The following is a 15,093-nucleotide window of genomic DNA, read 5'->3' on the forward strand; positions in this document are numbered from 1 at the left end:
TTTTCCTTGAGGGGGGCGGAGCAAGATGGCAGAGGAGTAGGAGAGCTGGATTTCGTCTGGTCCCAAGAATTCAGCTAGATAGGGATCAAACCATTCTGAACACCTATGAACTCAACAGGAGATCGAAGAAAAGAAGAGCAACAACTCTCTGAACAGAAAAGCGACCACTTTCTGGAAGGTAGGACGTGCAGAGAAGTGAATCCAAGGTGATATTTGGGAGGATAGACGGCGGGACAGGGGGCGTCCGTCTGCCGCTTCTGTCAAGTGATAGAGCCGCGGAGCACAAAATCGGAACTTTTAGAAGTCGGCTCCGCTGAGGGACGGCACTCCAGTGGCTCAGCAGGGGGTGGAAACCTCATGGGACTGTGTGGTCTCAGGACCCTTGGGGTCACAGAAAGACCAGGGGTGCCTGAGTGCAGCAGAGCTCCCAGGTATCGGAGCAGGGAAGCCGGCTGCAGAGACGGAGCCCAGGCACGGGCTTTCAGCTCGGGGTTGCCATAAACCATGATCCAGGGCACAGTCGGGCCACTGCTCTTCCAGCAGGGACCCAACAAGCAGCAGATCCAGGGAGACTCCCCTTCCTCCCCCGGGAGGAGCGGCATGGGAGTGCACTGCAGGGATCTGCTGGGTTTGGAGACTCCACACGGGGTCGGGTGCCAGAGATAGAAATGCTCGGTCACAGGCCAGGTGAGCACGGAGTGCGGCGGGAGACTGGGGAGACGGGAGTGATTGCTTTTCTCTGGGGCTCACTGAGGAGTGGGGCACTGAGTTCTCGGCTCCTCTGGGAACAAAATCTCCAGAGAACAAACCAGAGAAGATTACTTAGCCTGGATCTGGCAAGGGCGGAGCAATTCCGCCTCCAGCAAAGACATTTGGGAACCACAGCAACAGGCCCCTCCTCCAGAAGATCAGTAAGAACAGCAAGCCAAGACCAAGTTTACCGATCAATGAGAATGGCAGAACTCCAGTACTAGGGGAATACTGCACATAGAATTCATGGCCTTTTTACCATGATTCTGTAGTCTTTCAATGTTAATTTTTGTTTTAACTGTCCTTTTCTGGCAGGCCAGAAAGGACTGGCATGATATATTCAGAGCACTAAATGAGAAAAATATGCAGCCAAGAAAAGTATATCCAGCTAGGCTGTTATCAAAAATAGAAGGAGAGATAAAAAGCCTCCAGGACAAACAAAAACTAAAGGAATTTGCAAACACGAAACCAGCCCTACAAGAAATATTGAAAGGGGTCCTCTAAGCAAAGAAAGAACCTAAAGGTAACATAAACCAGAAAGAAACAGAGACAATATACAGTAACAGTCACCTTACAGGCAATACAATGGCACTAAATTCATATCTTTCAACAGTTGCCCTGAATGTAAATGGGCTAAATGCCCCAGTCAAAAGACACAGGCTATCAGATTGGATAAAAAACAAGACCCATCGATATGCTGTCTGCAAGAGACTCATTTTAGACCCAAAGACACCCCCAGATTTAAAGTGAGGGGATGGAAAACCATTTACCATGTTAATGGACACCAAAAGAAAGCTGGGGTGGCAATCCTTATATCAGACAAATTAGATTTTAAACCAAAGACTGTAATAAGAGATGAGGAGGGACACTATATCCTACTTAAAGGCTCTATCCAACAAGAAGATCTAACAATTGTAAATATCCATGCCCCTTAAACGGGAGCAGCCACTTATATAAGCCAATTAATAACAAAAGGAAAGAAACACATCGACAACAATACAATAATAGTGGGGGACTTTAACATCCCCCTCACTGAAATGGACAGATCATCTAAGCAGAAGATCAACAAGGAAATACAGACTTTAAATGACACACTAGACCAAATGGACTTCACAATTATATACAGAATATTCCATCCCAAAGCAACAGAATACACATTGTTCTCTAGTGCCCATGGAACATTCTCCAGAATAGATCACATCCTAGGTCACAAATCAGGTCTCCACCAGTACCAAAAGTTTGGGATCATTCTCTGCATATTTTCAGACCACAGTGCTTTGAAACTAGAACTCAATCACAAGAGGAAATTTGGAAAGAACTCAAGTACATGGAGGCTAAAGAGCATCCTACTAAAGAATGAATGGGTCAATCACGAAATTAAAGAATTAAAAAAATTCATGGAAACCAATGAAAATGAAAACAAAACTGTTCAAAATCTTTGGGATGCAGCAAAGGCAGTCCTAAGAGGAAAGTATATAGCAATACAAGACTTTCTTAAGAAACAAGAAAGGTCTCAAGTACACAATCTAACCCTACACCTAAAGGAGCTGGAGAAAGAACAGCAAATAAAGCCTAAACCCAGCAGGAGAAGAGAAATAATAAAGATCAGAGCAGAAATCAATGAAATAGAAACCAAAAGAACAGTAGAACAGATCAACGAAAGTAGGAGCTGGTTCTTTGAAAGAATTCACAAGATTGATAAACCCCTGGCCAGACTTATCAAAAAGAAAAGAGAAATGACCCAAATCAACAAAATCATGAATGAAAGAGGAGAGATCACAACCAACACCAAAGAAATACAAACAATTATAAGAACATATTATGAGCAACTCTATGCCAGCAAATTAGATAATCTGGAAGAAATGGATGCATTCCTAGAGATGTATCAACTACCAAAACTGAGCCAGGAAGAAATAGATAACCTGAACAGATCTATCACCACTAAGGAAATTGAAGCAGTCATCAAAAATCTCCCAAAAAACAAAAGCCCAGGGCCAGATGGCTTCCCAGGGGAATTCTACCAAACATTTAAAGAAGAATTAATACCTATTCTTCTGAAACTGTTCCAAAAAATAGAAATGGAAGGAAAACTTCCAAACTCGTTTTATGAGGCCACCGTTACCTTGATCCCCAAACCAGATAAAGACCCCATCAAAAAGAATGGATGCAAAAATTCTCACCAAAATACTAGCCAATAGGATCCAACAGTACATTAAAAGGATTATTCACCACGACCAAGTGGGATTTATTCCTGGGCTGCAAGGTTGGTTCACCATCTGCAAATCAACCAATGTGATACAATACATTAATAAAAGAAAGAACAAGAACCATATGATCCTCTCAATAGATGCAGAAAAAGCATTTGACAAAGTACAGCATCAGAGTATAGGGATAGAGGGTACATACCTCAATATCATAAAAGCCATCTATGAAAAACCCACAGCGAATATCATTCTCAATGGGGAAAAACGGAGAGCTTTCCCCCTAAGGTCAGGAACGCGGCAGGGATGTCCACTATCACCACTGCTATTCAACATAGTATTAGAAGTCCTAGCCACAGCAATCAGACAACAGAAAGAAATAAAAGGCATCCAAATCAGCAAAGAAGTCAAACTCTCAATCTTTGCAGATGATATGATACTTTATGTGGAAAACCCAAAAGACTCCACCCCAAAACTGCTAGAACTCATACAGGAATTCAGTCAAGTGGCAGGATATAAAATCAATGCACAGAAATTGGTGACATTTCTATACACCAACAATAAGACAGAAGAAAGAAATTAAGGAGTCAATCCCATTTACAATTGCACCCTAAACCATAAGATACCTAGGAATAAATCTAACCAAAGAGGCAAAGAATCTGTACTCAGAAAACTATAAAATACTCATGAAAGAAATTGAGGAAGACACAAAGAAATGGAAAAACGGGGAGGGATGGGGTGACTGGGTGATGGACACTGGGGAGGGTATGTGTTCTGGTAAGCACTGTGAATTGTGCAAGACTGTTGAATCTCAGATCTGTACCTCTGAAACAAATAATGCAATATATGTTAAGAAAGAAAAAAAGAAGAAGAAGAATGTAGCAGGAGGGGAAGAATGAAGGGGGGGAAATCGGAGGGGGAGAAGAACCATGAGAGACGATGGACTCTGAAAAACAAACTGAGGGTTCTAGAGGGGAGGGGGGTGGGAGGATGGGTTAGCCTGGTGATGGGTAGTGAGGAGGGCACATTCTGCATGGAGCACTGCGTGTTATGCACAAACAATGAATCATGGAACACTATATCTAAAACTAATGATGTAATGTATGGGGATTAACATAACAATAAAAAAAATTAAAAAAAAATAAAATAGCAGGAGTGTATAAAAAAAAAAAAAAAAAAGAAATGGAAAAACGTTCCATGCTCATGGATTGGAAGAACAAATATTGTGAAGATGTCAATGCTACCTAGAGCAATCTACACATTCAATGCAATCCCCATCAAAATACCATCCACTGTTTTCAAAGAAATGGAGCAAATAATCCTGAAATTTATATGGAACCAGAAAAGACCCCAAATAGCCAGAGGAATGTTGAAAAAGAAAAGCAAAGCTGGTGGCATCACAATTCCGGACTTCAAGCTCTATTACAAAGCTGTCATCATCAAGACAGCCTGGTACTGGCACAAAACAGACACATAGATCAATGGAACAGAATAGAGAGCCCAGAAATGGACCCTCAACTCTATGGTCAACTCATCTTCGACAAAGCAGGAAAGAATGTCCAATGGAAAAAAGACAGTCTCTTCAACAAATGGTGTTGGGAAACTTGGACAGCCACATGCAGAAGAATGAAACTGGACCACTTCCTTACACCACACACAAAAATAGACTCCAAATGGTTGAAAGACCTCAATGTGAGACAGGAGTCCATCAACATCCTAAAGGAGAACACAGGCAGCAACTTCTTCGACCTCAGCCACAGCAACTTCTTCCTAGAAACATCACCAAAGGCAAGGGAAGCAAGGGCAAAAATGAACTATTGGGACTTCATCAAGATAAAAAGCTTTTGCACAGCAAAAGAAACAGTCAACAAAACCAAAAGACAACTGACAGAATGGGAGAAGATATTTGCAAATGACATATCGGATAAAGGGCTAGTATCCAAAATCTATAAAGAACGTCTTAAACTCAACACCCAAAGAACAAATGATCCAATCAAGAAATGGGCAGAAGACATGAACAAACATTTTTCCAAGGAAGACATCCATATGGCCAACAGACACATGAAAAAGTGCTCAACATCGCTCGGCATCAGGGAAATCCAAATCAAAGCCTCAATGAGATACCAGCTCACACCAGTCAGAATGGCTAAAGTTAACAAGTCAGGAAACGACAGATGTTGGCGGGGATGCGTAGAAAGGGGAACCCTCCTACACTGTTGGTGGGAATGCAAACTGGTGCAGCCACTCTGAAAGACAGTATGGAAGTTCCTCAAAAAGTTGAAAATAGAGCTACCATACAAGCCAGTAGTTGCACTACTAGGTATTTACCCCAAAGATACAAATGTAGGGATCCGAAGAGGTACGTGCACACCAATATTTATAGCAGCAATGTTCACAATAGCCAAACTATGGAAAGAGCCAAGATGTCCATCGACAGATGAATGGATAAAGCAGATGTGGTATATATATACAATGGAATATTATGCAGCCATCAAAAGGAATGAAATCTTTCCATTTGCAACGACGTGGACGGAACTGGAGGGTGTTATGCTCAGCGATATAAGTCAATCAGAGAAAGAGATGTATCATATGATCTCACTGATATGAGGAATTCTTAATCTCAGGAAATAAATTGAGAGTTGCTGGAGTGGTGGGGCGTGGGAGGGATGGAGTGGCTGGGTGATAGACATTGGGGAGGGTATGTGCTATGGTGAGCACTGTGAATTGTGTAATACTGTTGAATCACAGACCGGTACCTCTGAAACAAATAATACATTATATGTTTAAAAAAAAAAAAAAAGAATAAGATAGCAGGAAGGGAAAAATGAAGGGGCGGAAATCGGAGGTGGAGGGGGAGACAAACCATGACAGACTATGGACTCTGAGAAACAAACTGAGGGTTCTAGAGGGGAGGGGGTGGGGGGATGGGTTAGCCTGGTGATGGGTATTAAAGAGGGCACGTACTGAATGGAGCACTTGGTGTTATACGCAAACAATGAATCATGGAACACTACATCAAAAACTAATGATGTAATGTATGGTGATTAACATAACATAAAAAAAAAAGATATTAATGGATTCATCCCTGCTCTCCTGAATCACCCACCCTAGGTGAAGACAGCTGCCATGTCATGAGGCAATCCTATGGAGAACTCTGTGAGTGAACTGAGGCCTCCCGCCAAAAGTTACCTGAGAGAGCCATTTTGGAGGTGAGTCCCCTAGCCAACCCTTCAGGTGACTGGTCACCATCTTGACTACACCCTCAGGAAAGTTCCTGAGCCAGAACTTCCCAGTTAAGTGCTACCAGATTCTGAACCCTGTGAAATATTAAATGTTTATTGTTTTATGCCACAAAGTTTTGCAGTAATTTGTGTAATTAGTAATTTGATAACAAATAAACCAATGAAGAAGCATTTTTCAGGGAGACATAAAGAAAGAGTATGGGTCTACACTGATGGGGTCATCATAGGATCTAAGAGGAGAGGGGTATGGAGAGGTGGCATTTCACTGGCAGAACCTCCAAGAACACCACATGGCTGAGTCCATTTCTAAGTCAAGGTTTCCCCTGCGGCCTCTCAGTTCCTGAGATTGCATTTTCTCCCTAACCCAGAGATCTGTTATGATGATCTCAGGACTGGCAGACTGATGGCAACAATAGCTCTCACTTGTAAGCATTTGCTCCAAGCTCAGCATTGTTCTAAACACTTTGTTCATATGAAGATGTTCATTTAATCTTCACCACAACCTTCTGGAGGAGGTTTTGCAGGTGCAGAAACTGAATTACAAAAAGTTAAGTAATTTCTTCTACATCACAGACCAACTATGGGTGGGTTCCAAGGTCAGGCAGACAGGCTCCAGGGACTACACTCAACCACAGCTTTATGCAGCAAACAAGACTAATCTGTAAGAAGAATGGCAGTGTATTAATTAGTGATTATTGTGAGGTGGGGTGTCCATTTCAAGTAATACAAATACTTCTTCTGCCATTTAAGGCACTCCTTTTCTCAGGAACAAGATACTGCAGGTTCACTGAAGAACATGGAAGCTGGGTCCCAAGTCTGAACGGGGTGAAGTTGCTCTTTCCTGCACCAGAGATCACCTCTTTAGGGACTAGACTATCTGTGTTCTCCAAGTCAAGGGTCTTTCCCCCTAGGACCAAACTTCTGTCCATGTGTTTCTTCTTTTGATGTTACCCCACCTGGTCTCCCTGCGTGCCTCCTCCCACTGAGTGAAGAAGATCAGACCAACTCTTGGATTTATAGAGGTGCCCTCTGAAATTGAACATATGGAGCCTTGAAGAGGTGGGATGGAGTCAGATTATTCAGAAACTTAAATGCCAGCCTGACAAATTCAGCCTTTATTCCATACGCAATTATTTTTCTCAGTAAGAATCTCTCTCATTGCTCAAAATGTAAAGGCTCTCAGTCATCCTGCATATGAAGCATATGAAGAATAATCAACACACTTTAGAGAGGAAGAATTTGCTTTTTTCCAAAAGAGTTTTCTAGTTCCTACATAGTGTTCTAGGAATATCTGGTTTGTGGGTTAGGGACAGGAGAGATCAGAAGGTGTATTCCTGCTGGGGCCGGAGGGGGGAAAGGATGTGGGAATAAGGGGAAAGAAAAAGTGAGACAAAACTTCAGACATAAATAGACTCAAACTTAAGGTTAGCAAGATCTATAGATGCCGAAAGAGGCTTGGCTCACATTTCAACCTATCCTCAGCTCTGAACTTCATCTCCACTCACATGTCCACTCAAAACCTTCTCTAATATGTCCAAAGGAGAACCCTCAATTTCTTCCTCCCTCTCTCTGAGTTTCTCTTCCTTCAGGTTTCTCTCTTTCAGAAAACACCAACTTTATTCATGTAGCTCTGCATCCCCAGTCTTTGGAGTTCTTCTGTCTCCCAGTCTTTCAGCAAAGCCTGTTGACTTCACTTTTGGAGCACAGCTTGGACCTAGTCCTCTCTGCCTCCCCTCACCCACCCCATCCTTGTCCCGCTCCCATTACCTTTCGTGGGGTTATTGTGTAACTCCTTCCTGGTTTCCTGCTTCTACTCTTACCCTGTAGTCCATTCTCCTCATCACAGTTGGAGTGACTCTATTAAAACAAAGGTCAGATTATGTCTCCTTGCTCAAAACCGTCCAACGGCATCCCAACTTTATCAGAATGAAATTTAAGCTGCTTTTTTGGCCCACAAGGCCTTACCTGAATCTGTCCATCAGCTACCTGTTCTCAGCCACTTTCCTGATGCTCCTTGTGGTCCAGACTTTGTGTTTTTTCTTTTCCTCAAACATGCCACCCCTGCTCCATCCTGGGGTCCTTGACATGTGCTGTTCCCTATGTTTGGAAGGCTGCCCAGTAACTGCAGAGCTTGCTCTGCTTCACTCAGGTCAGCTTCTTAGAGAGGCCTTCCCTCACCACTGTAACCTCAGTTCTCTTCCCTCTCCTCACGAACCCTTTGCCCCACCTAGTATTGTTCCCCCGGATATCTTACCGACAGATATTTATTGATCTGCCGTCCTTTTTGCTCCTTGCTTGTTAGCCACCTCACTGATGTCCCCTGTGCCTCAGCTGGTGTCTGGCACCCAGGAGACAGTCAGTGAAACTTGCTTGAATGGACAAGTGTCATCATTCTGTCCTGTGAGCTATAATGAATGTGAAGTGATGCAAAAGAGTAAGGACTCGCGTTAGGTCAGCTCAATAGCTACTCTTAATTCCCTGATTGATGTTGTAAAGTGAAAATCTCTGGGTGATAAATTAAAGCTACTAAATGTCATTTATCATAATTCTTGTCATAATCAACTCAATAAACTATGAGATGCACATTGTGCATCTAACTGAATGGGTGCAAACGAGGCATGTAATAACACAAACGTATAGCTGGTGGGTTGGAGTTACTGCAGAAAAGTGTAGTATTAACTAAAAACAAGAGAGCCAACGACACATTCTCTGCACTGGCAGACCTATACACCATTGTAAGGAATGAGGAAATGAAATCAAAGGGATTTCATTTTTGGCAAAACAGAGAAAAAAATGAAATGGAGAGGGCATGATTGGCACCATTTAAATCTAGGCCTTTCTGTTTTACCTCCTAATTGTGACCTAAGGTTTTAAATCAAGGTAATAAAAGCTGATAAATGCATAAAAGGAAGAAAGTAGCAACACAAACCTCTCTGGCAGAGACTTCTCATTATTTTCATTTTGTTTCCTGGGACTCAAAGACAACTGTGCAGTTTTCACTTGTCTGAGAGGTTGCAAAGGAGACAGGGCCTGGGGTCAAATAATTATAACAGAAGCGAAGAAGAGGCCACAAAGAGAAAGTATCTTTTAGAATGAGAAGTTCAGAAGGGTTCTGCATGATGCTGGTAATCTTGAGCACAGGCCCTTTGTGCTTACAACACAGCTATGTGGAGTGCACACTGCAGCTCTCACAGGAAGGAAGGAATGTTCCCAATGACAGTGCATTTTGGAGGTTTTGACAGAGGGGTCAGAAATTTAACCAAAATTGGCGGGAGTTAGTCTCTAGTTTAGGAGATTTCTTGCTATATATCTACCTCCCAAGGTTCTACTGCCCAAAGGGAAGACAATCTAGATACTTAGCCTTTTCCCCTCCCTTTATTAAAATGATACAGATGTTTAAAAAATAATCACAGGACATTCTCTACAATATATAACAGCAGGCCTCCAACCCCCACAACCTCCAGAGTGTGTCTCCTAAGTCACTTTTCTCTGTAGTGAGAAATAGGACACAAATGGATAATGCAGGTGGTTTCTTAGATTCCTTCAAAATAGGAGATTTTAAGTTTCTGTGAAGTCAGAAGTTACTCCATAAAACTAACTCAAGCAAATAATTTCTATCTACAACATTTCTCCAGCACTTCCAATGAAGCTTCCAGTGAAGAGTGAAATCCACACCAGAGTTCTCCTTGGTCCTGCCTCAGCTTCCCTGGCTAATGGTCCTACTAAAGAGTGAGTAAAATGATCAAAACTCTGAGAACAGGCAAAGGAAGAAATCAAGCCCTGAATAAAGCACAAGCTGGAACATCTACTTCACAGAAATCAGGAGTTAGCTGAGGCCCCCACGTTTCCTCCTGTTTCCAGAGCAAAAACAGAGAGGATCTGCCTGCGGGACTCACTCTTTCACACCTGGACAGCAGGCTGATGGTGCTGTGAGAAGTAAATCACTGGGGCAGGGAGAGGGGGTGAGCTGGGTCCTGCCTCCCTCCCTTGCTTGTGAGTTCAGCAATATGAGCCTCAGTTTCCTCATCTGTCAAAAGTACATAATTAAATAATGTATAAATATGCTTTAAGCTGGTGCATACTGCTTAGCAGGTGCTCAGTAAATGGTGGCTTTCTTAGCTCCTGTTGCCTTTACTTAGGTACAGAAGGAAAGACCTTAAGGATTTAGCAAAGTGAATATACACCCAATAGATTATAAAACACATCAAGAGTTGTGCCATAAAAAGTCACTAATAGGGAGATTTAAAGCTGGAGACAATAGCTAGAGGAATCAAAGAAGTCTTCCTGAAAGTAGTATACCAGAGTAGAGCTCAGGGCCCCTCTGCCCAAACTCGCATTCACCTTCTTTTGCCTCTGAAACTCAACTTCAGCTTTCATCCTTGATCCCGCTCCATCTTCACTTCTCCAAGCATTTGGATCATGAACAGAGGGAAAAAACAGTGCCTGGCTGAGCAGTGTTAAATTATTTACTACTGTGCACACACAGTGGGAGTACGTGTGAGATGTTGGTTGTGTTTTTTAAGCCTAGAAAAACTTAGTGATTAACGTAACCCCTTATGGATTCTCCCTACCGAATATTAAGAAAACAATTCAACTTTGTAAATAAATCTCTATACTGAGAATCAAATGCGTGTTGAATTAAAAGCCATGGAGAAGCCTGTCTCTGGCACTCAAACTGAATATATCCCAAATCTAAGACTTGAATCTCAGCTCCTCTCACCAAACCATCTCAGCCTAAGGGCTAATTTACTACTATGGCTCCGTCGTCAGATCAATCACCCTCCTGAACTTGGATGGCACACCAAACTCAATGTTTGCCATCAGGGATCTCTTACTAAAACCACTGTTTCTCCCTAGATGTTGATATATGCCCTCTTGCAAAACACCAAAATCTTGATTTCTTTACCATTTTTGGTAGAAAAGGGGGCACTGATAATTTCAGTCCACTTGGGAGATCTTCTTTACCATAAATCCATAGATTTATTGCTATGCTAGGTGACACCACTCAGACCTCCCAGGGAAAAGCCATTGCCCAAAGTCCCCATGACCATTTCATGCCTACTTTTGAATTTCCAGCATATAAATAAATCTTAGAGATCACTCAACATTCCAGTGGCTGTATGTTACATTCATTGATTTTCATGTCTGTTTCAAAAACAGAATACCAAAATATACACTCTTGGAAAAAAAAAAAGGCAAGGGTATTTGGTCATGGTCCAGTGAAATTTCCCAAATATAAATTTTTTGAAGACAGAGTACTTTTCCCTAAGTAACTTCTTTTCAAAGTTCCTTTTGGTTTCCTAAGATTATTCCTACATTGAGAAAAGAAACTTATCCGTTTATGTCATAATTGGTACCAGATCTCATATTTAGGGTTTTTCTAATCTCAGACATTAAATATACTTTTCATTGTTTTCCACTTAAAATTTTTACTTTTTTTGCCCTATATAGTTGTGAACTGGACTAATGTTATGTGAGAATATGTATTCAAATGCTGCAGGCACTGGGCTGAATTCTGGCAAATATACGCTTAAAACACAGTAACTCTTAGTAGTAGATGGGAATTTTTTTAACGGAGTCATTAAGATATACTTATGAACAAGAAATTCCAATTTCATAAGGACAAGAGATCATAATCTAAACCACAACTCCCTTTCCTTTTTAACATCTTTAAATACATAGGAACTGATTTTAAGTGAAGCTACTTGTTTTCATCTGTAATGTTATTTGGACATTTTTCTTTATTGCAAGTCAAGAACATTAAACACAGAATAAAAAATAATGTTACTTTACTTACATCAAAGTTAGAAGTATTTTAGGAGGAGGTGATAGCTGGAGCATTGATACTTCAATGATTTCTTTTTTCTTCCCTTTTTTCCCGTCTTCAAGCTATTTTGAACATCAAAGAAGTTCCTAACAAATTTTATTTTGTATCAACTCATATTTAACAAGACTGGAGCTATTGAAAAACAACACTGTAAAAAGATGCTGAAATCTGATTTTGATCAACTATATACACACTTTCACGACTTCTCCAAGAGTGGCTTTATAATTAAATACTCAAGCACATAATTGGTATTCCTAACAGTTCACTCACAAGGACAAAGTTCTATTGATAGGAAACCTTCTCCCCCAAAAGGAAGAGAGATTGCCCCATGAATTATGAAGAGGCTGTCTCAAAGTGCAGTTCTTTAATAGTATCTGACGGTCTGTTGCTCTGAAGCCCTCCTAATGCATTTGCTCCTGAATTAGTAATAGGTTTCCAGCCTCTCTGCTTTCCTTCAGTGCTCAACCTTTTATTGTACAGTGGGCTGAGTCAAGGTACATGACTGACGTGGCTTCCCTCTTCTTTATTTCTTTATTACTTTGTTATTTTTAAAAGAATCATCAAAAGATGCAACCTGAATTTATAATGATCTGGGTGGAAATGTCTACTCACAGTGCTTTAGCATGACAGGGAATGTTTTTACTCTCCCCCTGAAATCCTACTTCGAATTTACTTTGACATTAACTAGGTTTACAAAACCCATTCACTGAACTTTCTCATGTCTGAGTTCCTCCTGTGCTTCTGAGTTCTTTTGCTTTTGAGAAACATCCATATGAAATATGAGAAAATCTGATTCCTTTTATAATTTGGGGTGGGGGGGATGAATTGGCTAAAAACAAAACAGATTTTTAGAATTTGAACACCACACACAGTCACTAGGTTGTTCTCAGCCAAGCCTGGAATAATGCTACCAGAAGGACTCCGTAAATCACCTCTGGAATAAAAAGAATTTAAGGATGCTTCTACTCCACCCTTGAGATTCTTACGCAGTAAGCCCAGATTGCAACTCAGGTATTCAGCTGAGGAATTCTATAAAAAAAGGCATACAGGCTATTTCTAGGACAAAAATGTGTTCTCCTTCTCTCAAAAGGAAAGCTACAGGGTGACGCTCTGGAACAAGGAAATATTAAGAATGGTTTGGATCAGGGTCTTCTGCTTCTGCAACTATTAATTTTTATGTCCAAATTAAAATTCACCTGCAAAGTGGGATATGGTCTCTTAGCAAACCTTCTTATTTCTTTATCTTTAACCTCCTTCTATCTTTAAATTAATAAACACAATACTGTTTAGTTTTTTTTATACTTTCAGATTTTTGTTTTTTAATTTAATTTAATTCTAATTAAAATCAATTAGTTAACATATAGTGTATTATTAGTTTCAGAGGTAGAGTTCAGTGACTCATCAGTCTTATATAACACCCACTGCTCATTACATCATGTGCCCTCCTTCATGCCCATCACCCAGTTACCCTATCCCTCCACCCACCTCCCCTCCAGCAACCCTCAGTTTGTTCCCTATGGTTAAGAATCTCTTATGGTTTGTCTCCCTCTCTGATTTTGTCTTGTATTTTTCCCTCCCTTCCTCTATGCTCTTCTGTTTTGTTTCTTAAATTCCATATATGAGTGAAATCATATGATAATTGTCTTTCTCTGATTGACTTATTTCACTTAGCATAATACCCTCTAGTTCCATCCAGGTCATTGCAAATGGCAAGATTTCATATATTTTTTAAAGATTTTATTTATTTATTTATTTCAGAGACAGAATGAGACAGAGAGAGCATGAGAGGGGGGAGGGTCAGAGGGAGAGCAGACTCCCTGCTGAGCAGGGAGCCCAACGCGGGACTCGATCCCGGGACTCCAGGATCATGACCTGAGCTGAAGGCAGTCGCTTAACCAACTGAGCCACCCAGGCACCCAAGATTTCATATTTTTGATGGCTGAGTAATATTTCACTGTTTAGTTTTATATTTATATTTCCCCTATTTTGTAGGTTTGTCAATATAGATATTATAACTGGATCCATGCCAGTTGTCCTTTTGTTCTATTTTATGTTTCCTACATCTTATTTATTTTTATTTTTTTTTAAAGATTTTATTCATCCATTTGAGAGAGAGAGAACATAAGCAAGCAGGGAGAGGAGCAGAGGGAGAGGGATAAGCAGACTCCCCGCTGAGCACTAGCCCTACATGGGGCTCTATCCCAGGACCCCGAGATCATGACCTGAGCAGAAGTCAAGAGTCCAATGCTTAACCAACTAAGCCACCAAGGTGCCCCTATTTCCTACATTTTAAATATCGTTAGTTTCATATTAGTGACTTGGAATGTCTTTTTTTTCCCTAATCTAATCAAGCCCCTGAACATTCTACTACTCTGTGACTTACTGGAAAATTTTTCTAGAAAAGAATTTCTTTTTTTTTTTTGGAAAAAAAAAAAGGAGAGCGAGTCTCACTGCTCTGTTCTAAGGTTTAGCCACCATCACCTCCTTGTTTACCCCTAGGCAACTAAAGAAAGAGCAGATCACCTCTCAGGGTGGTGAATGTCCATTGTGTCCAGGGGTTTTCTGTTCCAGTCCTGGGTATGATATTACAGCAGAGTTGTGAACTTCACCAGCTACCCAGGAAAATAGAGTGGGGGAGGGAGAGTACCCTGGGCCACCAAAGCCTGCAGGGGAACTGTCACCCAAGTGACTTCAACCTTGATGGCAAAGAAGGATGAAAAGGGAAAATAATTTCTCAGGAACACTGGCTCCTCTACTTCTGTTAAATTTATTCGTACCCTGGGGACGATTTGAGAAATGTCTAGTCTGGAGTTCTGAGGCTCTAAAATATTTCCCTTTCGTTCTCAGCCTAAGTTACCCAAAGGACATATTTATTTTAGACATAGATTTCTGAAAAATGAGTGTGAGTCTGCCTGCCATGAATGGTGGATTCTACTCAGAGCAGAACTTTATTTCCTTATCTTTGTTTTATTTTGTATCTGTTCCCCTTTACTAATACAGTTTGCTTGGATGTCACCAGGACTCTTAAAACATCTGATTATGAAATTAATAAAGACCAAACTCATTAATTTTT

The 15,093-nt window shown here is 41.0% G+C and overlaps 1 long non-coding RNA gene across 1 annotated transcript; it reads right to left on the reverse strand.

Annotated features, from left to right (window-relative positions):
- Nucleotides 1-6,282: 6,282 nt before the first annotated feature.
- Nucleotides 6,283-12,238, reverse strand: LOC118552808 (uncharacterized). Its single transcript, XR_004925701.2, has 3 exons — nucleotides 11,991-12,238; nucleotides 7,961-8,050; nucleotides 6,283-6,852 (listed from the first exon to the last, which is right to left on the reverse strand). It is a non-coding gene; the product is annotated as an uncharacterized LOC118552808 (long non-coding RNA).
- Nucleotides 12,239-15,093: the final 2,855 nt, after the last annotated feature.

The sequence above is a fragment of the Halichoerus grypus genome, chromosome 12 (assembly GCF_964656455.1).
Source record: "Halichoerus grypus chromosome 12, mHalGry1.hap1.1, whole genome shotgun sequence".
In the NCBI taxonomy this organism is placed as follows: Eukaryota; Metazoa; Chordata; class Mammalia; order Carnivora; family Phocidae; genus Halichoerus; species Halichoerus grypus.